This window comes from Felis catus, chromosome D3 (genome assembly GCF_018350175.1).
Source record: "Felis catus isolate Fca126 chromosome D3, F.catus_Fca126_mat1.0, whole genome shotgun sequence".
Classification (NCBI taxonomy): Eukaryota; Metazoa; Chordata; class Mammalia; order Carnivora; family Felidae; genus Felis; species Felis catus.
The window spans coordinates 60,387,331-60,413,423 of NC_058379.1; the positions used below are offsets into that span (position 1 = coordinate 60,387,331).

The 26,093-nt window shown below is 37.3% G+C and overlaps 1 long non-coding RNA gene across 1 annotated transcript; it reads right to left on the reverse strand.

The window, feature by feature from the left end:
- Positions 1-364: 364 nt before the first annotated feature.
- LOC109493423 lies at positions 365-12,891 on the reverse strand. Its single transcript, XR_002737089.2, has 3 exons — positions 12,830-12,891; positions 1,575-1,707; positions 365-1,226 (listed from the first exon to the last, which is right to left on the reverse strand). It is a non-coding gene; the product is annotated as an uncharacterized LOC109493423 (long non-coding RNA).
- Between the last annotated feature and the right edge of the window lie 13,202 nt (positions 12,892-26,093).

The window sequence follows — 26,093 nt, forward strand, 5'->3', positions numbered from 1 at the left end:
TTATATTGTCCCTTCCTCTCCCTTCTAGTTCTTTATTTCAGGATCACTGGATTCTACTGTGTGTGTGTTGGGGGGGGGGGGGGGGGGGAAGGAACCATAAACCTAAATTATAGCCAATCAGATTGTACTCACAGCTCAACTACTAGACAAATTGCAGCTCATGAAATTTGCTATGGGTCAGGGGACTGAGTAATTTTATTTTAATCAGTCTTATTTGAAGCTGGAATGCCCTTGCAGCAAATCCTCTGAACAGGATTTCAGAGGGGATATAGACTGGTCTTTTTTCCTCTCGTCCCCTTTTTTTTTTCTTTCTTTCTTCTTAGTAAACTGTTTCAGGTCTCTGGGAGATAATGAGAAATAAAAGTTGAAGATAGTCAAATTTTATTCCAGTTCTGAATGAAAGCGTGTCTGGAACTTACATTGGCTCCAGCCTTTCTTACAATGCAGGATTAAGCTGTCCAAATCCTGTCCCCAGCATTCATTTACATGGAGATGTCCCAGGCGGACCTCGGGTCCGGCCCCAAGAACCACAAATGCCGTGCTGATCTCTGCGCCTCGCTGGCGGTTTGGATTTCTGGGACATTATTCCATGTCACAGGAGGCCTCGCAGGCTGCTGTAAAGTCGGATGGACCGATATCGCCACAACACAGCTGCCTTCTCAGCAAGGGGGAGCAAATAAGAGCCTTTCAGAGTCACGGGAGTATGGGATAGAGGCAGCATTAGCGCTTCTCAGCAATCCCTGGGGTTTGTAATGCCATCTTTGCCGCAGCTTAGATCACGGAGTCAGACCTCCAGAGAGGGCCAGGCAAATCGTGCCCATGTTAGGTCAAGAGGCAGGGTAAGGATATCACCCACTCTTCTCTGAATCTTTGCAACCCAGTTTGTCAAAGCATCCATACAATGGTGAAACGTGTGAACGGGGTGGTCTGCTTTCCAAGGAAGAGAGTTTGGCAAGAGTCTAACCTGCCAGACATCAGCTGGCCCTGTGTGAAGTCCTACGAAGGCTAGTTTTGAAGACCCAGTACTTTTAAACGTTCATGCATATCCCATATGCATAAAGATACTTCCATGTGAGTCACTAAAGGTCAGGGGCAATCAACACCGTTCCTCTTCTTGGTAATGTTCTTCTTTATCATCTCCATCTCACATTTCTTCACTTTGCATTTTAGGTCAAAGGAGTTGACAACACTGGCCGAGTAATCCATGATAGCATAACTCTGGCAAACTAAGAAAGAGACACACAAAACACCAGTTTGACGTTTTAGGAAGCTTATCCATATACTCATGTATCAACTCAATAAATGATTATCGGCTTCCTTTTCTGGGCAAACACAAAGGATGGAAAAAATGAGAAGACAATGTTAATGACCTCAAGTAGCTGAGGCCCTCAGGTGGCCATTGTCTGAGGTGGTGGGGGACAGACCAGGAGCGGCTGTGCCCTTCTGCTGGGATGAGCTAGAAAGTGGCTAAATATTGAGCTGGGGAGAGTCCGTTCTATCCTGAGATGACAAGACAGTGTAATTCAATAAGGTCAATCCTTTGACAATACTATCAACTAACATTTAGTACTTACTCTGTGCCAGAAACTGTGTCGAGGGCTTTCCACAGGTTCCCACATTTAATTCTCACAGCAGCGTTGTGAGGTTGTTGCTGATGTTGCCATTCTCTTCTTACCCAAAGAAACTGAGTCATAGCTGTCAGAGAGACTGGTGGGTAAGAGCAAAGCAGAGCATTAACCTCCAGAAGTAACTTGGGCAAGATTCAGCAAAGCACATTTTATCCAGTTAGCAGAACTAAGAATCAGGGTCACTCCAGGTCCTGAAAACAAGTGGAATTCGTGTTTGTAGAATGAGAGCACCCCAGTGAAGCTACTTTTTTGTAAGCAGTGAGACTTGTTGCTGAGTTAAGACATGGGCTGGATAAAGTACCTTACTTAATCCACTGCTTGCACTCACAGCCCTGTGATCAAGACGAATGTAGAACCCTAGAGAACACTAAATTAGTGTTGCTTATGGCCTGGTTCTCCAACCACTTGCATCAGAGAACCTGAGGTATTTGTTCAAATACAGATGCCTAGGCCTCTGATGAATTAGAACTACCGATGTGTAGTTCAGGAAACTTCATTTTATAGTGAAATTTATACATCCTCCAGAAATTTCATATGGACAGTAAAATTGGAGAACCATTAACCCCAAGTTTCAGAGGGGGCTCAAAAGACGCTGTCAGTGGGGGTAGGATGGCTGTAAAGGCTGGAAACCAGGAGCATCTGGCACCAGGTGTGATAAGGTGGGCTGGAAGGGATAATCCACTGGGCAATGGTGTTGCGATTGTAATTCAGGGGTACCTGGGTGGCTCAGTCAGTTAAGTGTCCAACACTGGATGTCAGCTCATGATCAGGATGAGCTGATGTCAGGCCTGGATGTCAGGTCTTGATCTCAGGGCAGTGAGTGTAAGCCCTGTGCTGGGCTCTGTGCTGGGATAAAGCCTACTTAAAAAAAAAAAGAAAAAAGTAATTTAAATTTAATTATTATTTATTATTTTTGATTTGGGGGTTCAGATTTATTATTATTTTTATTTTTTATATGTATTCATTCTTAGAGACAGAAAAAAAGTGCAAGTGGGGAAGGGGCAGAGAGAAGGAGAAAGAGAGAATCCTAAGCAGGCTCTGCATTATCATCACAGAGCCCAACTGGGGGCTTGATCTCACGAACCATCAGATCATGACCTGAACCGAAATCAAGAGTTGGACATTTAACTGACTGAACCATCCAGGTGCCCCTCAGATTTGTTTTTAATAGTTTAAAAGCAAATAATTTTTTAACAAAAAATGATAATGGCTTAGACATTTAGCCTTGAGTTCTATTTCTAAGGAACCTGATTACCTTTTTTGACATGAATCTAAGAAAATAAACTTTTCCTTACTAAATTAAATGAGCTCTCCATGTGAATTTGTCTAAGTCTTCAAAGGTAAAGTCCAAATATTTATTCTTTAATGAATGAATTAGAATAGCCATATCTATATTTTAAAACCACCTATTTTTAAGCTTAATTGATACTCCCCTGAAACTAATGATGGCGTATCTAATAAACTCATAATTTTCACTTTATGCTTTTGTTTCTTTATCTAAAGCATGTTTTAATAAAAATAAACACGCAAGAAAAAATTGGGTTACCCAAGAACTATTTCTCTTTATTCATTTACTTTTTGCAAGGAAAGACACATAGGTTTGCTAAGAAGGTTGTTTAAAAAAAAAAAGTTTTCAATGAATTTTTTAAGAAATTGATTTTATCACAAAGTAAGTAATTATCACCAGCATTTAACAGTAGCTTAAACGGTTTCTCTGCTTCATTGTAAACTCCTGGAGGACGCATTTGTTTGTGTATGTCTGAGGCAGACATTGCAAAATGTATAATCTTCCATTTGTATTTCCCCCAGCATCCCCCAAACACTGCCTGTCCTCTAAAACTTTACTCACTGCTCTGAAGTGTTTCGTTGACTGGAAATATTCTCTACAAAAACTTTGTGGAGTTAGTGTTGAATTTCTGCAGTGAATGCATTTTTCATGATTAAAAGTCACAGCATGCTTGTCTGGGGAACACATCCTAGGAGAGCCGTCATTCTTAGTTATGAGTTCCTAAGTCACAAACAGTTTTAAACTTTGAATCACTTCAAAATACACAGATTTACCAACAAAATTATGGCACTATGGATTTTGGGCAAAGTATTTACCTTGCAATTGTACTTTTATGCAACTTTTATATGTAAGTAAGGCAGCATTCCAGAATCACCTGTATCAGCCAGAATGTTGGTAGGAAACAGATGGCATACTCAATTTGTGGTAATTCTAGGAGGATCTAACAAAAAGGTGTGGTCTGGTATAGAGGAAACACAAGTAGTGCAGGAACAGAGGATTAGCACTAGAGGAGCTGTTACCACTCACAGTCTGGGGAGACAAGGAGAAGGTGAAGTTTCCAGGTTTCAGGACAATGTTCTATTAAACAGGCCACCTTGAGAAAAGCAGTGGTCACAGTATTGAGGGACACAGATATCCCAAGAAGACTTGACAGGGAAGGAGCCAGGTAATAAATACTCTACCACTCTCTCCCTCCTCCTTCCTTCCCATCTTATCCTGAGGCTTTTATCAGTTAAACTCAAGTGGAAGCCAGAAGGCATGGGAGCACTTTAATGTCGTCCATTGCAGATAAGCCTTGCAGCACAGAAAGATGGACAAGGTGGTGAGAGCTTCCAAAGGCAAATGGAAGATATTTGGCAAAACCTGTTACACTGTGGTTCTAGGGTAAATGTCTGACACATTAGTTTCAATATCTGCTCTGATATTTAACACATGAGTTACCTTAGGCAAGTTGCCTGAGCTCACCAAGTCCTAATAAGACTCTAATTACTGCCTTTTGGGGGTTAAATGGGAGAATATAAGCATATCACCAAGCCCAGTGCCTAGAACAAAGGGAAAACTCAGGAAGGATGAGTTCCTTCCTGTCTAGTCTCTTTCCAAATGTCAACTGTTTTCCTATAGTTATTCTTACCTTCTTCCTGGTTACTCCTTTGATAGATATCAGGTACACACAGAAGAAATGTCTTAAGACATTAATGAAAACTGAAGAAGTCACAAATAAATGAAAAGATATTATGTGCTCATGGATTGGAAGAATCAATATTGTTAAAATGTCTATACTACCCAAAACAATCTATAGATTCGAAGCAATCCCTATCAAAATTCAATTGGCATTTTTTCACAGAAATAGAACAAATAATCCTAAAATTTGTATAGAGTCACAAAAGACCCTGAATAGCCAAAGCAATCTTGATAAAGAAGAACAAAACTGGAGGCATCATATTCCCTGATTTCAAACTATATTATAAAGCTGTAGTAATTAAAACAATAGAGTACTGACATAAAAACAGACACATATCAATGCAACAAAATAGTGAGCCCAGTAATAAACCCACACTTTTTGGTCAATTAATTTACAACAAAGGGACCAACATTATACAGTGGGGAAAAAACAGTCTTTCCAACAAACCGTGTTGGGAAAACTGAATAGCCACATGCAAAATAATGAAACTTAACCATTATCTTACACCATACATAAAAATTAACTCAACACAGACAAAAGGCTTGAACATAAAACCTGAAACCATAAATCTCCTAGAAGAAAACAAGGCAGTAATTTCCTTGACATAGGTCTCAGGGGTGATTTTTTTCACATCACACCAAAAGCAAAAACAACAAAAGCAAAATTTTAAAAGTGGAACTACATCATAAAGCCTTATGCACAACAAAGAATAACATTAATAAAATGAAAAGACAACATACTGAGTAAGAGATAATATTTGCAAACCATGTATCTGATAGGGGACTAATATCCAAAATATATAAAGAACTCATACAACTCAGTAACCAAAAGAACAACCTAATTTTAACAAATGAGAAAAAGACCTAAATAAACATTTTTTCAAAGAAGACATACAGATGGCTAACAAGTACATGAAAAGATACTCAACAGTATTCATTATCAAGGCAAAATGAATCAAAACAAAAATGAGATCTCACCTCACACCTGTTAGAATGGCTATTATCAAAAAGGCAGGAAATAACAAGTGTTGGTGAGGATATAGAGAAAAAAGAACCTTTGTGTACTGTTGGTAGGATTATGAATTTGTGCAGGCACTATGGAAAACAATCTGGAGATTCCTCAAAAAGTTAAAAATAGAACTACCATATGATCCAGCAATTCTACTTCTGGGTATCTATCCAAAGAAAATAGAAAAACTAACTTGAAAATATATATGCACTCCCATATTCACTGTGGCATTATTTACAATGCTTAAGATATGGAAACAACTTAAGTGTCCATTAGTGAATGTACGAATAAATAAAATCTTAGATAGATAATAGATAAATAGATAGATAGATAGATAGATAGATAGATAGATAGACAATAGAATATTATTCAGCTATAAAAAAAATCTTGCCATTTCCAACAATATGATTGGATCTCAAAGGCATTATGCTATGTGAATTAAGTCAGACAGAGAAAGACAAATAACATATGATCTTTTTATTTTAATTTTATTTTTTTTAATTTACATCCAAATTAGCATATAGTGAAACAATGATTTCAGGAGTACATTCCTTAATGCCCCTTACCCATTTAGCCCATCCCCACTCCCACACCCTTCTAGTAACCCTCTGTTTGTTCTCCATATTTAAGAGTCTCTTATGTTTTGTGCCCCTCCCTGTTTTTATATTATTTTTGCTTCCCTTCCCTTATGTTCATCTGTCCTGTGTCTTAAAGTCCTCATATGAGTGAAGTCATATGATATTTGTTTTTCTCTGACTAGCTAATTTCACTTAGCGTAATACACTCCAGTTCCATCCACATAGTTGCAAATGGCAAGATTTAATTCTTTTTGATTACCGAGTAATACTCCATTGCATATATATACCACATCTTCTTTATCCATTCAGACATCAATGGACATTTGGGCTCTTGCCATACTTTGGCTATTGTTGATAGTGCTGCTATAAGCATTGGGGCACATGTGTCTCTTCAAAACAGCATAACCTGTATCCCTTGGATAAATACCTAGTAGTGCAATTACTGGGTCATAGGGTAGTTCTATTTTTAATTTCTTGAGGAACCTCCATACTGCTTTCCAGAGTGGCTGTACCAACTTGCATTCCCACCAACAATGCAAAAGAGATCCTCTTTCTCTGCATCTTAGCCAACATCTGTTGTTGCCTGAGTTGTTAATGTTAGTCATTCTGACAGGTGTAAGGTGGTATCTCATTGTGGTTTTGATCTGTATTTCCCTGATGATGAGTGATGTTGAGCATTTTTTCATGTGTCAGTTGGCCATCTGGATGTCTTCTTTGGAGAAGTGTCTATTCATGTCTTTTGCCCATTTCTTCAGTGGATTATTTGTTTTTTGGGTGTTGAATTTGGTTAGTTCTTTATAGATTTTGGATACTAAGCCTTTATCTGATACGTCGTTTGCAAATATCTTCTCCCATTCTGTCGGTTGCCTTTTAGTTTTGCTGATTGTTTCCTTCGCTGTGCTGAAGATTTTTGTTTTGATAAGGTCCCAGTAGTTCATTTTTGCTTTTGTTTCCCTTGCCTCTGGAGACGTGTTGAGTAAGAAGTTGCTGCAGCCAAGATCAAAGAGGTTTTTGCTTGCTTTCTTCTCAAGGATTTTGATGGCTTCCTGTCATACATTTAGGTCTTTCATCCATTTTGAGATTATTTTTGTGTATGGTGTAAAAGTGGTCCAGTTTGGCCAGCACCACTTGCTGAAGAGACTGTCTTTATTCCATTGGATATTCTTTCCTGCTTTGCCAAACATTAGTTGTCCATACGTTTGTGGGTCTATTTCTGGGTTCTCTATTCTGTTCCATTGATCTGAGTGTCTGTTCTTGTGCCAGTACCATTCTGTCTTGATGAGTACAGCTTTGTAGTATAGCTTGAAGTCCGGAATTGTGATGCCTCCTGCTTTGGCATTCTTTTTCAAGATTGCTTTGGCTAGTCAGGGTCTTCTCTGGTTTCATACAAATTATAGGATCATTTGTTCTAGCTCTGTGAAGAATGCTGGTGTTACTTTGATAGGGATTGCATTGAATATGTAGATTGCTTTGGGTAGTATCGACATTTTAACAATATTTGTTTCTTCATATCCAGGAGCATGGAATCTTTTTCCATTTTTTTGTGTCTTCTTCAATTTCTTTCATAAGCTTTCTGTAGTTTTCAGTGTATAGATTTTTCACCTCTTTGGGTAGATTTATTCCTAGATATTTTATGGTTTTTGGTGCAAGTGTAAATGGGATCGATGCCTTGATTTCTCTTTCTGTTGCTTCATTGCTGGTTTATAGGAATGCAACCAATTTCTGTGCATTGATTTTATATCCTGAAACTTTGCTGAATTCATGAATCAGTTCTAACAGGTTTTTTTGGTGGAATCTTTTGGGTTTTCCATATAGAGTATCATGTCATCTGCGAAGAGTGAAAGTTTGACCTCCTCCTGGCCGATTTGGATGCCTTTTATTTCTTTGTGTTGTCTGATTGCAGATGCTAAGACTTCCAATATTATGTTGAATAACAGTGGCAAGAGCGGACATCCCTGTCTTGTTCCTGACCTTAGAGGGAAAGCTCTTGGTTTTTCCCCATTCAAGATGATATTAGGGTTGGGTCTTTCATATATGGCTTTTATGATTTCGAGGTATGCTCCTTCTATCCATACTTTCTTGAGGGTTTTTATCAACAAAGGATGCTGTATTTTGTCAAATGCTTTCTCTGCATCTGTTGAGAGGATCATATATTTCTTGTCCTTTCTTTTACTGATGTAATGAATCCTGTTAATTGTTTTGCGGACATTGAACCAGCCCTGCATCCCAGGTATAAATCCCGCTTGGTCGTGGTGAATAATTTTTTTAATGTATTATTGGATCCGTTTGCCTAGTATCTTGTTGAGGATTTTTGCATCCATGTTCATCAGGGAAATTGGTCTATAGTTCTCCTTTTTAGTGGGCTCTTTGTCTGGTTTTGGAATCAAGGTAATGGTGGCTTCATAGAAAGAGTTTGGAAGTTTTCCTTCCATTTCTATTTTTTGAAACAGCTTCAAAAGAATAGGTGTTAACTCTTCCTTAAATGTTTGGTAGAATTCCCCTGGAAAGCCATCTGGCCCTGGACTCTTGTTTTTTGGCAGATTTTTTAATACTAATTCGATTTCCTTTCTGGTTATGGGCCTGTTCAAATTTTCTATTTCTTCCTGTTTCAGTTTTGGTAGTGTATATGTTTCTAGGAATTTCCCCATTTCTTCCAGATTGCCCATTTTGTTGACATATAATTGCTCATAATATTCTCTTATTATTGCTTTTATTTCCGTTGTGTTGATTGTGATCTCTCCTCTTTCATTCTTGAATTTATTTATTGGGGTCCTTTCCTTTTTCTTTTTGATCAAACTGGCTAGTGGTTTATCAATTTTGTTAATTCTTTCAAAGAACCAGCTTCTGGTTTCATTGATCTGTTCTACTGATGTTTTTTGGTTTCAATAGCATTAATTTCTGCTCTAACCTTTATTATTTCCTGTTTTCTGCTGGTTTTGGGTTCTATTTGCTGTTCTTTTTCCAACTCTTTAAGGTGTAAGGTTAGGTTGTGTATATGAGATCTGGATTGCTATGTACTTTCCTGTTATGACTGCCTTTGCTACATCCCAGACGTTTTGGGTTGTGGTGTTATCATTTTCATTGTTTCCATGAACTTTTTAATTTCCTCTTTAACTTCTTGGTTAGGCCATTCATTCTTTAGTAAGATGTTCTTCAGTCTCCAAGTATTTGTTACCTTTCCAAATTTTTTCTTGTGGTTGATTTTGAGTTTCATAGTGTTGTGGCCTGAAAATATGCATGGTATGATCTCGATCTTTTTGTACTTGCTGAGGGCTGATTTGTGTCCCAGTATGTGGTCTATTCTGGAGAATGTTCCATGTGCACTGGAGAAGAATGTGTATTCTGCCGCTTTAGGATAAAATTTTCTGAATATATCTGTTAAGTCCATCTGGTCCAGTGTGTCATTCAAAGCCATTGTTTCTTTATTGAGTTTTTGATTAGATGATCTGTCCATTGTTGTGAGTGGGGTGTTGAAGTCTCCTACTATTATGGTATTATATGAGATTCTTTTTGTTTGTGATTAATTGATTTATGTATTGGGTGCCTCCACATGTGGTGCATAAATGTTTATAATTGTTAGGTCTTCGGGATAGGCCCCTTAATTATGATATAATGCCCTTCTTCATCTCTTGATACAGTCTTTATTTTAAAATCTAGATTGTCTGATATAAGTATGGCTACTCTGCCTTTCTTTTGTTGACCATTAGCATGATAGATGGTTCTCCATCCCCTTACTTTCAATCTGAAGGTGTCCTTAGGTCAAAGTGGGTGTCGTGTAAACAGCATATACATGGTTCCTGTTTTCTTATCCATTCTGTTACTCTATGTATTTTGATTGCAGCATTGAGTCCATTGACATTTAGAGTGAGTACTGAAAGACAGAATTTATTCCCATTATGTTTCTGGTAGACTTGGAGTTTTTGGTGGTTTTCTCTGGTCCTTTCTAATCTTTGTTGCTTTTGGTATTTATTTATTTTTTAAAAAAATTTTTTTTCATCTTTTCTCCCCTCAAAGAGTCCCCCTTAAAATTTCTTGCAGGGCTAGTTTAGTGGCCACAAACTCCTCTAATTTTTGTTTGTCTGGGAAACTTTTTATCTCTCCTTCTATTTTGAATGACAGCCTTGCTGGATAAAGAATTCTTGGCTGCATATTTTTCTGATTCAGCACATTGAATATATCCTGCCACTCCTTTCTGGCCTGCCAAGTTTCTGTGGATAGGTGTGCTGCAAACTTTATCTGTCTTCCCTTGTAGGCTAGGGACTTTTTTCCCCTTGCTGCTTTCATGATTCTTTCCTTGCCTGAATGTTTTGTGAATTTTACTATCATATGCCTTGCTGATGATCAGTTTTTGTTGAATCTAATGGGAGTCCCCTGTGCTGCCTGGATTTTGATGTCTGTGTCTTTCCCCAGGTTAGGAAAGTTTTCTGCTATGATTTGCTCACATAACCAACCCTTCTACCCCTATCTCTCTCTCTTGTCCTCTTCTGGGACATGATGTTGTTCCTTTTTAATGAGTCACTGATTTCTCTAATTCTTAAATCATGCTCTTTTGCCTTAATCTCCTTCTTTTTTCCTGCTTCATTGTTCTCTATAAGTGTGTCCTCTATATCGCTGATTCTGTGTTCTGCCTCATCCATGCTTGCCGCCTTGGCATCCATTCATGATTGTGGCTCAATTATAGCATTTTTTATTTCATCCTGACTAGCTTTTATTTCTTTTATCTCCACAGAAAGGGATTACAATCTATTTTTTACTCCAGCTAGTATTCTTATTATCGTGATTTTAAATTCTGGTTCAGACATCTTGCTTGGATCTGTGTTGGTTAAGTTCCTGCCTGTCGTTTCTTCCTGCTCTTTCTTTCGGGGTGAATTTCTTTGTTTCATCATTTTAAAGGGATAAAAGTAATTAATAGGTAGAAAAAATTAAAATTAAAAAAATTAAAATTAAAAAAATATTAAAATTAAAAATTAAAAACACACACACAAAATAAATTGAATGAATGATGCTAGATCCTAGGTGTGTTTTGGTCTGGGTGATGAAAGTGTCTTGATAGATTAAAGAAAAAGGGGGAAAGAAGAAAAAAAAGGGAAATCATTTGAAAATTTGAAAAAATGAATACACTGAAGCAGACTAAAATGAAATGATGGAAGTAAACTAGAATTTGAGAAAATTTACACAAAAGTCAAAAATATAGTAGAAAAAAATTAAAGAAAAATATTTTTAATAAAAATTAAAAATACAAATGAATTTTTTCTCTTTCTGTATTCAAGAAAAAGAAAGGAAATGAAGAAGAGAAAAAAGAAAAAAGGAAATTGAAATTTGAAAAAATGAATACAGTGAAGTAGACTAAAATAAAATGATGGAAGTAAAATCGAATTTGAAAAAATTTACACAAAAGTAAAAAATATAGTAAAAAATTAAATAAAAATATTTTTAATAAAAATTGAAAATAAAAATGAATTTTTTCTCTTTCTGCATCAAAAAAAGAAAAGAATTGAAAAAGAATGAAAAGGAAAAAAATTGAATATATGGACCTACTAACAGACTGAAATACGACTGAAATTACTTCATTTTCCCCTAGATATCAGACTATGAAGCGCTTTACAGTCATAAACTAAGCAAGCAGTGAGACTTCTGTTCTTGAAGCACAAGGTTGGCCCAGTTGGGCGGGGCTTAGTGTAACTGCTCCATTCTCCACTAGATGCTAGCCTACTGGAGTGGATTGTTGTGGCACTTGTAGGTGCGTATCCACATGCATGGAAGCAGTGAAAATGATGTCACCAAGCTACCCATTCTCTAGTATCAGAACTCTGTTCTCCTTGATTAGCAATTGTGCACCCATCCTTTGTCTTCAGCTTTTGTCCACTTCCTGCTTTTATACTGTCCGTGACAAAAACCCAGGTAGTACCTCTCTCCCAAGTTTTGTCTCATATGAGGCTGTTTTCCCCAGCCCCTTACTTATGAAGGACTGTGGCTTTGATTGTTTCCTCCCTTCTGGAGAGGGTCTGATGGAGCAATAGTTGAAGGCCAGCCTTACCCAGGAAAATTCACAGGACTGTGCTGCTGCCGATGCCCAGAGACTGCTGCCAGGTGCCAGCCTGCCCCAGAAAAAGTTTGCAAGACAGTGTAGCAGCAGGGTTTCAGGGATTATGGAAAATCACAACACACATCTGGCACCAGGCTTCACCCTTAATGACTTGTTCCAGCACCAGTGAATGTGGCTGTTCTCTGGAGTCTGCTGGGCCCAGGCTGCATCACAGCCTCTACCAAATGTCCTTCCAGCGTGTAACCACTTCTCCCTGTGTGGCCTGTGAACCTCCCGGACCCCACTCTGCTCCTGGGGATTTGCCCTTCCCACCATAGCACCTCCAGGTATCGAGCTGAAGAGTTGCAGATTCTGCACTCCCCCTGTTTATAGTCATAATGGAATATAAACCCTGTCCTTTCTCCTTTCTCCTTTCTCTCTTTTTAGTTCAGTCCCTGTGGCTGTGTCCAATTTTCTACTTTCTCTCCAGCTGCTTTTAGAGAGGGATGTTTTTCCCGTATTCTCCCCCTCTCCCATCTCTGTCCGCTCTCTGCACGCAAAAACACCTCCCTGCCCCCCATGGCTTCTCTCTCCCCAGGTTCACCTCTCCATGCCACGTACCTGCTGAATTCTGTGGTTCAGGTTGTGCAGATTGTTGTGTTAATCCTCAGATCAGTTTCTAGGTGGAGGATGGTTTAGTGTTGGTCTGGCTGTATTTCATGGATGCAAGACAAACAAAAAACTTCCATGCTGTTCTGCCATCTTGGCTCCCTCTACCATTTGATCTGTTTTATATGCAGAATCTAAAAACAAACAAAATCAAGCCATAGATACAGAGAACAGATTGGTGGTTGCCAGAGGTGGGGTAAGGTGTATGAAAAATTTCATGAAGAGGACCAAAAGTTAAACCCACAACTCGTTCCTTTAAATCAATGTTAAACTAAATGAGTAGACCAGCAGTGGGACAGCAGTTTTCTGATGATGCATTTTATGGAAGTGCATCCAATCAGACACAAGTTGATAAATCTTGATTTTTGTTAAATATATATTTTCTATGGTAATTGATAAGGCATGTTTGTCAGAAATTTCTAATTAGTGGTCAACTGATATTCATAGATTATTGAAATGGAAGTCCCTTTGTTTCAGTGATGGATTCTCATGGAAAGAGACAAATCTGTCTCAGCGTTGATGTATCTACATTCATTTAGATATCTCCAAACTTTGTTTTAATGTCTTGGCTGTATTTACAAAGTGAGACTAAGTCACCATCTTAAGAAATTATTTTATCTAGATAACTCTTAACTGAAAAGAATAGTTTGAGGGACAAAACTTAGAAAGTGTAAATTTCCCATAGCTTCAACCTTATTAATGTATACCAATAAATCTTTCTCATTTGCACCCTAAAAATTAATATTGCTTATAAGGAGAACTAATTCATTGACTTCAATCCATCCATAATAGCTATAAGTCACATTTCTTAAACAGTTTAACATTTATCCAATTTTTTTTTAAAAAAAGCATATTATCTTTGGTAATCTTCAGGACAGCAAAAGTAACCAGATATACATTTGTTCCCCTTACAGATGAGGAAACGGGAGCTCACAGAGCTATAGAACTACTTAGTAACAAAACCAGGTCTTGGTCAACAAGCATAAAGTATGGAACATCATTTTAACATTCACCCAAATTTTGATTAGAAAGTTGCTATGAGCCAAACACTGTGCTGGGCACAGAGGTTAAAAAATATAATGAATAATCCATCATCATCTTTTCCCACAAGCAACATGTTCCCAGCCTTTGCTTGGCAATGGATAATCGCAAAGAGCAGTAATGCTTTCAGCCTAAACAATGATCAAATTCTACTTGAATCTAGATTCTTGTTTACTTATTAGATAGATTACATATAGATAGATGATATAGATAGAGATAGAGTGGAGATAGAGCTAGATAGATACAGACATAGACATAGATAGATGTAGATGATATAGACATAGATATGGATGATATCGATAGATATATACACACAGAAACACACATACATACATGCATACATACATACACACATATATACATAAATGCATACATAATAGAGATCTAAGTGGTTTCCAGGCTGAGGTAACACAACCAATCTCATTCTATAACTAATCACAAATAGAGAAATTAGAAATCTCAGAACAGATAATCACAACTACTTATAAATTTAATTCCCTCACATATAGATATTTTTCGTCTTCCATCTTCTTTTCTATCTTTCCTTTCTTCAATATTTCCTTCTAAAAATATTTAAGAGACCAGTGCCAATTCTTTTATACGTTGAAAATCCTATGTTGAAAACAAAATTTCTATCTATGAGCAATTTTCAATTTAGAGGCAAAACATGCAATCAAATCAACAACAGTCATAAAATATAATTGTTCTGAGATGTTTAAATACAGGATTCTGTGGTAGCATAAATAAGGTGAGTTACTGCAGGAGGTTATCCTCAAGGGTATTTGAAAATTGAGCAGGACTATTCCAAGGGGAGAAGAGAGCTCCTGCAAATAGAGCAGAAAAGACAAAGAGCTCCCTGAGTGGTTAGGAATAACTGATGCCTATTAAATGAGTTGTGGAAAGATAGAGGATAGAAAGGTAAACATGAACAAAATACCGAATAGCCTCATTTGTTGTCCTGGGAAAACAAGAATAACAACATGTAAAGTTCCAAGGCCTTCTACAACACTCATATTACCTTAACTAATATTAATATTAGGTTTACTAATGAAGGTGCTGAATTGTGAGGTGCTCAGAGAAACACACATGATGCAGTAGGACTATATCCTTGAAGGATTGTTTGGATTTATTTTAGATGTACAAAGGAGTTACATTCAAATTCAGAACATCTGCTGTGGCATGGGTACCTCCATCAGAACAAATATGTGACCAATCATACTAGTTGCTTGCAATAAGTACATGCTGAAAATCAGTGCTGGTTGTGTAGGAAGGAAAAATGCCACTAAGGACTTGGGATCACTTTTTAAATCCTCCTGCACAATAATTCTGAATGTTGTGAAGAAACAAGAGGGAAAGAAAAAAATCAAACCATTACTATTGGTATCCATGTCTTCATCAGTCTTCCAACTGATTGATCACCTGGCCTTCACTATGAAAGATTCTTTCCTGAAGCACCGATTTTCAAATGTGGCTCCATTAGTTAATGAATCCCTGTTAAAGTCCTCACTCACTAGTCCAACGTGAAAAGTCTCCTTTAACCATGTTCTATTCGAACATTCGAACCTACCCCCCACATGCTTCCATTAGGTAAGCAATCGGGTCAGATCAAACAAGGCCCCTACATCTTTAGTATTCCCTTGAGAAAATTTGGCCTGACAGAAAGAATGTGAGCTTTGGTTCAGCATAGCTCAGTGTGAATCTTAATTTTAACTGTGTGACCTTGGGCCAGTTTATTAACTTTGCTGAATCCATTTCTTCATTTGGAAAATGAGATGAATAATAGCTCCTTTGCAGAGTTGTTGTGAGCATTAGAGATTACTTTACAAAATGTCAAGCGATGTGCCTCACACATAATAGCTTCTCAATAAATGGTGGCTGTTATTGTAATTCCTTTCTCTAGGTTCCTGTTTGGCAGCTCCCAAGCATTTCCATACTCCCCAAGGTGCTGTCCTAATTCCTGTGTTATGTTCAGTTGATGTCAATTAATTCCTTCTAAATTGTTACCTGGTAGGGAATCAGAGGCCCTCGCTTTGACTCTGCCATCAGCACACTTAATTACCTTGAACAAGTCACCTACATTTTTCTGGGCCTCAGTTTGCATAGCTATAAAATAAGGGGTTTGATTAGATGATTTCTAATGCTGCCACCCCCACCCCGTGATTATGGACTCCATGGTGTTAATTAAACAGGAAAGCACCCCTTGCTGTGTCTTGTGAGTTTCTTGAGAACAATAATAATTTCTACATTCAATTGTATTTTGAAAGTCCCCTAGATGTCTAATCATGATAAATTGATTACTTTGATGACAATTATGGAAATCAATGAATCAAGTCATTGGCTTTCCTTGAGTCATGTTGATAACTGACAAGTAATGGAAATGGCCATATACATGACTTTAGTGTTTGATTTTGATCTTTCCATATTGGCCCAAAAATACTTCCAAAGCCATGGTGAGGATATGTAGATGGAAGCAAGGAAATAAAGCGAAGAAAGTTGGTGTGTTGTCTTGATGAAATTTCACAGTCCTTTACTTTTGACCTCAATTTTTCATAGACAGAAATGAAAAGGTCCAGACTGCTGCCAAATACATGGGTTTTAGCAATTGGTTACCCAGTTGGGATCTAACAGTGAGACCATTTTGGCAAGAACCTCACAAATATAGCTATTTAACTACTGGCAGCAGGGATAAGATATGCATGATATAGAAACAATTATGTCTGTCAACTGGATTGGGGAGGAAAAAAAAAGATAGCTATCTCCAATGTCAAGATGGTTGACAATGAAGAAATAAGCTACACAATCTGAAATGAAGGCTGTGATCTAAATAGAACCACTCCTAATATGACTTTTCCTCATTTGTCAGATAGGACACTCCTAGATCTCAGACTTAGGCTATTTTCAACTGCCCAGGGCTTATACACCTGGATCAATGTGTTCCATGGAATTCAATAGGACAGTCAACTCTAGTCAACATTATCTTTTATGCCCAAACTCATCAAAAACTACGTACTTTTCTGTCTACTTTAAGTATTCTTAGTGCTTTGTAGCAAGTTTGCTTTTAATCTTTAATTTAAAATTTAAACTTAAATTTTTAATTTTGCTTTAAAAATTTTGCTTTTAAGTGGAATCAGAAGCCAATTTAGAGTTCATGTATAACATATATGGGATTTTTTTTTGCAAAGGTTTATTTCTTTGCAAAATTTTCAAATTTCTCAAGATGATCATCATCATCTTGAGAATCCAAATAAGTGAGTGACACATAATTCAATAAATGAACATCTATTTTCAAATATTTAAAATTTTTAGATATTCATAATTTTAAAATATGAGTAATGTATAATATTAAATATTGAAATATAAAAATTCAAATAAATATTTTTGAATGAATGAATGAGCAGAATGAGCTACACTATGGTTGTGCAGTAGGGAATGAAAGCAATGAATTTTCATGGATGTTTTGGTCTAGTAGGAAAACCAGAAAATAAAGAAGCCCATAAAATAAATGATTATAAAAGAGTTGCTATGAAACAAACAAATGGGATACTGACGAGTAACTAACTCCTTAGCAGTGTTGAGCAATGCTTCAGATAGGCTGCCCAGCAAGGCCTCACTGAAAAGGTGATGTTTAAACTGAGACTGTAAGTCCAAAAAGTGGCTGGTTTTCTAGCAGCCTGAGGAAGAGAGTATTCTGGGTCCTTTGGGTGGGGTCTTGTGCCAAGAGTGAGGAATACCAGAAGGTGCAAGTCTAGATCCCTGATCTCAGAACTTTCACCATATAAATAAGGAAGTGGGGAATGTACAAAACAGTAAATACCAATCCTGGGAAGGTTACTGAATGTCCCATCAAAACAGATATGAGAGGTGAGCAGAGAGATTAGCCAGCACTGGAACAGTCCTTGAAGGGAAAGTCCAAATTTCAGTAGGAAGGAATCAACACTCAAAGGATGACTTTTAATTAAAATTCTGTTTATGATTTACAATAGGATGTATGTATTGTCTCTGCCTATAATATTCTTCCTCTGTTCAAACTTTAGAACCAGGAAAGCAGCATTATTTGTTTAGTTGTTTGTTTTGTTGCTTTGTTTATAAATTCAGTTTCCTGTGGAGTGCACTATTCACAGTGGGCAGTCAGCAAATGTTCTCATTTGCTTACCTGAAGAGCTTAAAGCAAAGATACAGAGTCCAGCCACCCTTGTTCACTGCAACTAATAAATGAGCTGCATTAAGGACAAAGTACTGAAGAGTAAGTTCAACCCAGGCCAGAATTCCAAGGCTCCCAGAGCTATCTCATGGAGACTTGCCTAGGAACAGCTAGGGGAACAAATAACCAGAGATGAGTTGATGGGTCAGTGCAATTTAACCACTTCACTTTATTGAAACACTCCATATATGAAGAATAATATTCAAGAGACCTCAATTCATGTGGTCACAGGATGAGCGAGCTCAAGGAGTCTGGCCTTAGAGGACTGAAATCAAATATAGGTTGTATTAAAAAGGTATCACCAGCAGTGTCGGAAGAGATACCCTAGCTAGGCTAACACTTCTTTCAAAGTTGAGACCAAAAATAAATGGGGCAGTATTTTCCTGTGCTGACTTACAACTCTGCACAAGTTTCTTTGAATATTTGAGGAAAGGGTGGTGAAGCCTGTATTCCCAGTCTCTGAGCTCACAGGTTGGTCAGGGACTACCTCATGATTCAGAGTGAATCCTAAGAGCAATTGTTTGACTTTAAAACATTTCTGGGTTTAGAATTCGTTCAAGTGCTGTTAGAATGTAGTCACATTGGAGCTGCTCCTAATTTTGCACAGTGGCCCATAGGATTCAGGACTACAGAAGGATGGTTGATGGGTGGTCAAAGTTCACTTCATAATGTCAGCACTGAATGGCCAAACTACCCCTTAACCCCCACACATCTCATCAAGCTGCCTGTAAGCTTCTCTTCGTTCCTCATGAATGTATTTCTGTGTTTATTTTGGAGACCACATCTGGTTATAATGAGAGAAGGAAAATCCCTTTTGTTAGATATAAAACCAATTCCTTGAATTTTAATGAGCACCTCTTGATTACAGAACCTAGAACTTGTTGAACACCATACCTTGCCTTATAATTTTACACACTTGTGTAAAATTTTAATACACTTGTGTGTTAATTTGATGAGAATCAGGATGACCTTTCTGACCATTGTCTCCCCCACCCCGTAGCACCAGATTGATTTTGCCATCCATTATTTATCTCAAAGTATCCCAGTCTATCAATTTCTTGTTTAGATATAAACATCCCACTGAGATCTAAGATTCTAAGTTACTGTTAACCAACCACCTTTTTTCAGGTTATTGGTTAATAAGATCTTCTCATACAATACAGTGTTGCTGATGATCAGAACTGAAGGGGTGGAACATTGGATCTGGGGAAAAATGAAGTCACTGAGTTGGTCTGCAGCCCTAAGACAGCATGTCTGGACTGAGTGTGGTACTGAATAAGGAAAATGGTTGGGGGCTTGGAGTTGAGATTTGACATAAGGGGATGGTGAGAGAAAAGGGAGATGGGAGAAGACAAATACCAGTCACAAAATTTGCATAAGGTTGACCACTCTGTCAGTTCCTGAGCCCCACCTCTCACCCCTACTTTCCAACAGGAATGAATCTGAAGCTCTCTCCTCCACTTGCCAAAAATCCCTGGGGTTGCTAACACTTTCTTTCCTTGTCCTCAGTTTGTGAGTATGTCTTTCCCTATTCCAATGTCCAGAGAGCCTTCAATATGAAAGATATTTCAAAATACATGTAAGAAAAATCAAAGCATAAAGTCTCTAAGAAGATAATATGATTTCAGGTGATAGTCTTGCCTCAGAATATGCAACAGTCTACGTGGGTGAGAATAAAAAATGCAAATGTATGCAATCTCTACTCAAGTACACACATAGACCTAACAAGCATTTACACCTACCTGCAAGTGGGCACTTGAGACGAATTGAAAGAATATGTGACTTTTGCCAACCAGCATATTCTCCTACCCCAATTGTGAAATAATAGGTCAATTCTGCAATGCCATACCAAAGAGAAGCCACAAGCAAATTTTCTTTTGTGCCACTGAACTTTTCCAGAAATGGGCAGTTTGCTTAACCACCTGATAAAGAAGCATGAGCCAGATGCAGACACATGCCAGCAAGAACCCAGGAACACCATTGCGGGCTGCTGGAATTCACAGACTCCAAATCTGCAAAGGAAAGCAGTGTTAGTCCATCCAGCTGCGCTGACAACAATGTTAACAAAATTCCCTTTATACAATGGTTTTGCTGAGGTCAGGTGATTACCTCACTAGGCCCTGCTTGCGAAATTGCAGCAGTCAGGAGAATGTGGGATGGCTGTAAGCTCATCAGCTGGATAGCTGGGAAAGCCAGTTTCAGAAAGCTGTCAGTTGAGAGATGTTTTCAGCATATCAGCGGTATGATGTCCAGATAGCAGATTGCATAACAACTAGTGCAGCAAATAGATTGATTTTCTCCCCCCGGAAGAAAATGTTTGACACAAGGAGGTGACCCAGCACTTGAACAGACTTTCTGCATGAGGATCGCGCTGGACTTCACACACTTGAGTGCCAAACAGAAGGCAGAATCCAAAGTGCCAGGTAGTCTCATTTTTTACTGGAAATCAAAGAGTAACCCCAAAATATAAGAATATATTTTTCAACAAATACTCTTTTAAAGAAACCAATCATCTAGTGTTTTTAGGAACATATATAAAATATAACACCTTAAAATAAAACACCTATTACATGCCTTTGCAATATATGTTTACCTTGCAAATATATTTTTTTCTTTTTCCCTTAATTTTCTAATTTCACCTTATTTTGCTTTTTCCAGATGAGAACTTAGTAACATCAAACCTCAAATAATGACATCTTTAATTCCTTTTAAAGCTATTTTTTATTGCATAGTTTTTCTTTCTACAACTTTTGGTGCAGCACAGTTGATAGAATTCTAAGAAATTAATTAATCAAATTAATTAAACTGCCAGATGCTTAAATATAAAATACTGTAAATTAGATATTGTTTTTGACAGCCACCAAAATAGAGCGTAATGATCAAATGAGAAATGTTAGTTATTTTTCTTTCCCACCTTGTTTCCCTGCTTTTGAATTTTTAGTGTATGATTTTGGATTTAGTTGGGCCAGAAATAAATTATTGGATTCAATTATGGAAAAAGTGGTAAAATGCCAGCTGTACATCTCTTGGTTGAGTTGATGAAAACTGACTCAGCAGTGTTCTTCAAAGACACTTCGAATCGTGTGTTTTAGAGCTGTGAGTGATTTCAGGACTTTTTCTAGTTCAGTGTGCTACTTTCCACAAGTTAAAATAATATTTCTGTTTTATTGCACCTCAGGTTCAGAAAGGTTAGATAAGCTCCTTGAGGTTATAAAACTGTTCTAGAGAGACCTAGAATCCAAGCTTCTGATTTATAATACAGTATCTTTTTTGTATTCCGATACAACAAATAGGTATCATATATGTTACCACTCTCTTTATCCGTGTGTATGGCAGCCATTGTGAATCAATGATTACCTGCTCTCCTGCTGAGCATACAAGCAGCCTCAGAAGCATCTCATCTCATCAAAATAGCCGAACAGTCCACTTTGGAGAGGGGATGAAAACTGTGCTGAACCCTGCTCCTTTAAAGGAAAGGCTTGAGAGGCTCAGATTCAAACCTTGTGATAGGAAATGGCTTCTAACCAAGTAAAAAAAAATGTCAATCGAACCCATAAATTATAACAAGTATACCACAGTAAATGTAAGATATTAATAATAGGGGGGAACTCTCTATGTGTGAGGGTAAGAAGTGGGTATATAGGAGCTCTGTGTACTTCCTGGTCAATATTTCTGCGAATCTAAAATTCCTCTAAAAAATAAAATGTTATTTTTTTTTAAGTCCCTAGATTGGCTGTCCTATCCCTATTTGCTGATCCATATGGATCATCACATGGTACATTTGCACATGGCCATTACTAGGAACCATATATGCAACTGTGATGGACAAGTCAACCATAACTTGCATTATCCAATGAGTATATTTTGAAGCTGTGTTTGGAACAGGAAACCTAATACAAATCCATCAAGTTAAACTGTCTTTGATGTGCATCCAGCATCCATGGGGCAAGTTTTGTTTCTTTGTTTGTTTGTTTGTTTGTTTTTTCCTTGATGGAATAATTACCAGAACATGACAGTTGTCAAAATACTTTTTTTTCTTGCAATTTCCCTATAATTAGACTTAAACTGTGGATTATGGAAGACAGTATACTTCAAGTGTGTGTACTATGATTTAAGGCTAAGTAGGTCCCATAGGAAAAGTTTAAGAAAGTGATGTTGTTTAGCTTGGCAAAGAGGAGACTAAAGGGTGCTCTGAGAATTGTGTTTGAAATATGATGATCTATTAAGTGGAAGACAGAAACCAGCTGTTCTCCATCTCCAGTGAGGAAAGAACAGGAAACTGACTCAATGGAAGATGTGGGTCTGGGTATAATAGTCCTTCCCTAATTAACTCTACTCCTTCTCTGAGCATTGCTTTATCCTTCTTTCATCAGACACTTAGGTTTTAGCATATAGCAGAAAAGTCTATGTATATTAATAGTCTTACTTTGTAATCTTCCCAAGACATTATAGGTTTTATCTATTAGAAAGTGTATTATTTGTCATGAGCTAAACCTAGTATATAGTATTTCTTCCCAACTCTTCAGTAAGCCACCCAATGGCATGTACCATTTCTATAAGACACTGGTTAATAAATGCTTACAGTCCATCTGGTATACTGAAACTTCCTGAATATGAAAACAACCTAAAATTACTCAAACCCCTCCATGGTGAGAGTGAAGAACTATCACAAATATCTCTTCTCTCTTAACCACACCACCATGCCCATCACAGAGAGTTCTTGCTCATTTCCTGAGTCTTATGAGGTAGAATATGGTGCGTGGCTAATAAATGTGGTAATATGTTAAGACTCAGGAAATGAGCAAGAACTCTCTGTGATGGGCATGGTGGTGTGATTAAGAGAGAAGAGATATTTGTGATCATTCTGGCTGCAAGTGTTTCCTCAGGACAGAAGAGAAACCTTGGACATTATATCATATCTTTGTGTAATATTATTTATATCCAAATCACATCATTGAGTAAATATACAGCAAACCTGTTGTGTTAATAGAATGGTAAAATATAAAATATAGATTCAAAAAAGACCTGATACTTTCTCTTCAAGAGCTTAACCCTTCAGAGGAGAATGAAGAAACCCAGGTGTATGTATCTCAGTTTGAGGCAGAGGCTGTGTTGGGGGTTTTATGAAAATATAATTCATCTTTGGAAACAAAGTGGGAATCACTGATTGCATCATTAGGATGAGAGTAAGGCCTTCAAAATTAAGGGACTTCCACTGCCTCTCCCAAAGGCAAGTCAGGAGACAGGGAACTTGGTAACCCCCACACTTAGGAATTATATCCTGTGACAGAGGCCTATCTCAGTGCAACTGAGAAGAAGAAAAGTGCTCATGATTGTAAGAGCTACAGAAATTAGGACAAGATTGTCCTAAAATATGACATTGGTGGTGAGTTATAATTTAAGTGTAAACAAAATACATTTACCCATTCCTCAAGTACCAGTTAAGGCTTTGTGGAAATCAGGAATGTAGCCTGTAGAAATCAGCCTGTAGGAAATCAGGCCCAAATGTTAGCTTATTAAAATTTCAGCCTCATAGTTGCCCTCTAGCCCTGACTTAAAATCTCAGAATAAATTAAGAGTAAAGAACTGACATAAATGGTGCTGGATCATTTGTACAGGAGACAAAGAGAAGAATATAACACCTGTGTTACTGCCTGAGCCTAGTCCAGATCTAAAGCTGGCAAGGATGGTGAATAGATGACTTTTCTAAGATTCCAGATTTAGGGATCTATCTATCCTAAAATTAGGTCTTCCCTATAGTCACCCTGTGATGTCATGAGCAGGAAGGTCCCATATGGATAGACCCACCATGAAACAAATAGGAACAGGTGGCCGATGTTATCGGACAACTTAATCACTTTTAAAACAAACCCATTTTTTCCCATGGCACTGAACTAATTTTTTTGGAAGTAGTTGATTTCTTCACTACTTTGCTTTTTCTCTTTATCATTTCAGAGCATTATAGGAGGATTTTTAAGTAAGTGTCAAATATATATAATTGACCGTTGAGGACTTTTTGATCTGATTCTTATCCAGAAAAGTTTATACACACGTACACACTCACAAAGTCACAATGAGGAACTGAAATAACTTTTACTTGATTTCTGATCTTTGAGTCACCTTCTGCCCAAAATTGTAGAAATTATGGACGACATATTTAACATTTTCTTGACATAAGCATAGATTTTTAGAAACTCTAAATCTTGTTCTAAATCTCCACCTGATCAAAGTATTTAATTGAGATTCACTCTACATTTCCCCTGAAAGAATGAAGATATATTAATTAAATTAAGTTTATTTGATCTATATACGTTGACATTTAACAAATTAACATTCATTCTTGTCCTCTCTTTTGTGTGCATGTGTGACTGATTTTTAAGATGGGAGTCAATAGCTGAGTTTAAGTGCATTCCAGGTTCCCCTTCCAGCTCCCCCAGTGTCCTTGAGCAGGATCTTGTTAGCACCTGAAAAGTTTGGCACACAGTAAGGCAATTAGCTTCCTTTCACACCTAAATTTACCTTCACCCCATGCAAACCTGCAGCTGTTCTCCTGCATTTGTTACTCAAATGATCTCCCTGCTAAACAGTGAATCATGAGGCTGAGGCAACATAACCTTATTGGCCTCCTAGGGACCTGGTCCTATCTCCTTAAAACATTCTCTTCACCACTTTTTTGGGGGGAGTCATTTTCCACATCTAGCTCTGAAAACTTTGAGCATTTTTAATAACGCTTTTCAATGTAAAAATAATCATTTGCATATATGCAAATGATGCCTAAACACAATATAAATAGAACAATAGCTTTCATTGTGATGTTTGAGAAGTTTGCAAATGGATCCTAAAAGTTCTAAATTAATTAATATTTTTAAGGACTGAATCATCGAGTTTGGCAAAGAAGAAACTGAAGTAGAAAGGTCTGGTCCAGACCTTGAATAGGAAGGTATTTGCTCATTCTTTTGAAGTTACAATTCAGCATCCTTTAGTCAGGTGCCTACAGACCATGAATTAAGTGTTGAGAAGCAGGGTATTCTAAGCAGAAGGTTGGTTTGAGTGGATTCACTTAAGTGGAAATCTGGACCTGTATAATGGTTAGAGAGCTAGACATGACAGTAAGCATTACCTAATAATATTCAATATGAAGAAGGATTTCCTTCTAGTGAATGTTCAAAGATGAGAAATTATAGGAGTCAGAGCACTTTAAGGTATAATAATGTACAAGGAAACCCAAAATTAGAAACCTTGGCTATCCAAAAAATGCATGAGGGCCACCAAATGTCTAAGTAGGGAACCATGGGATATAAACCTTCCATGGGATCTGAACAATAATAGGAAGTTATAGAATCAGTGACTGAATGCTACTTTTCCTGAGAAATCACTACCCAACTCTGTCAAAAGATTTTGATTCTATCCCTGAAGGTCTTGAAGACCTCTGACTTTGTCAGAGTCTACAAATGGATCCTTCTTGTCTAATTTTCTGTAAGTGAGCAGAGTTAATCATATACAATTAAGAAAGACTATAGGTACCAGTCTTGAGAGTATCTAGAGTTTTAAGTTTATAAGATATAAGAGTTATAAGGAGGTGGGAGTCTGTAGATATTGAATCTAAAAGGTAGTATTCAAAGAGGGTGATTGATAATACCAACTCTACAAGCAATTGAAGATTAGCTGAAACTTGAAATTCGAGAAGAATCCAGAAGTTGTGAACATTGTGTTCAAAACTCTGTGAGTGTCATTAATTTTTAGTATCTTAAAGAAATTTATAGTTATATCTGTAATATGTTCAAAACATAAAATAAGGCATTTCTATTTTTTAATTTTTTTTATTCATTCCATATTCACATACATTTAAAGTAATTAATCTGTTATAGAAGTTTATAAAAAAATACACTTAAAAAACAATGCATTTTATATATTCTCAGAATAGGGTTATTACTACCTTGTGTCAATCTTTTTCCCCTTTCTTTCTCCTTGTTC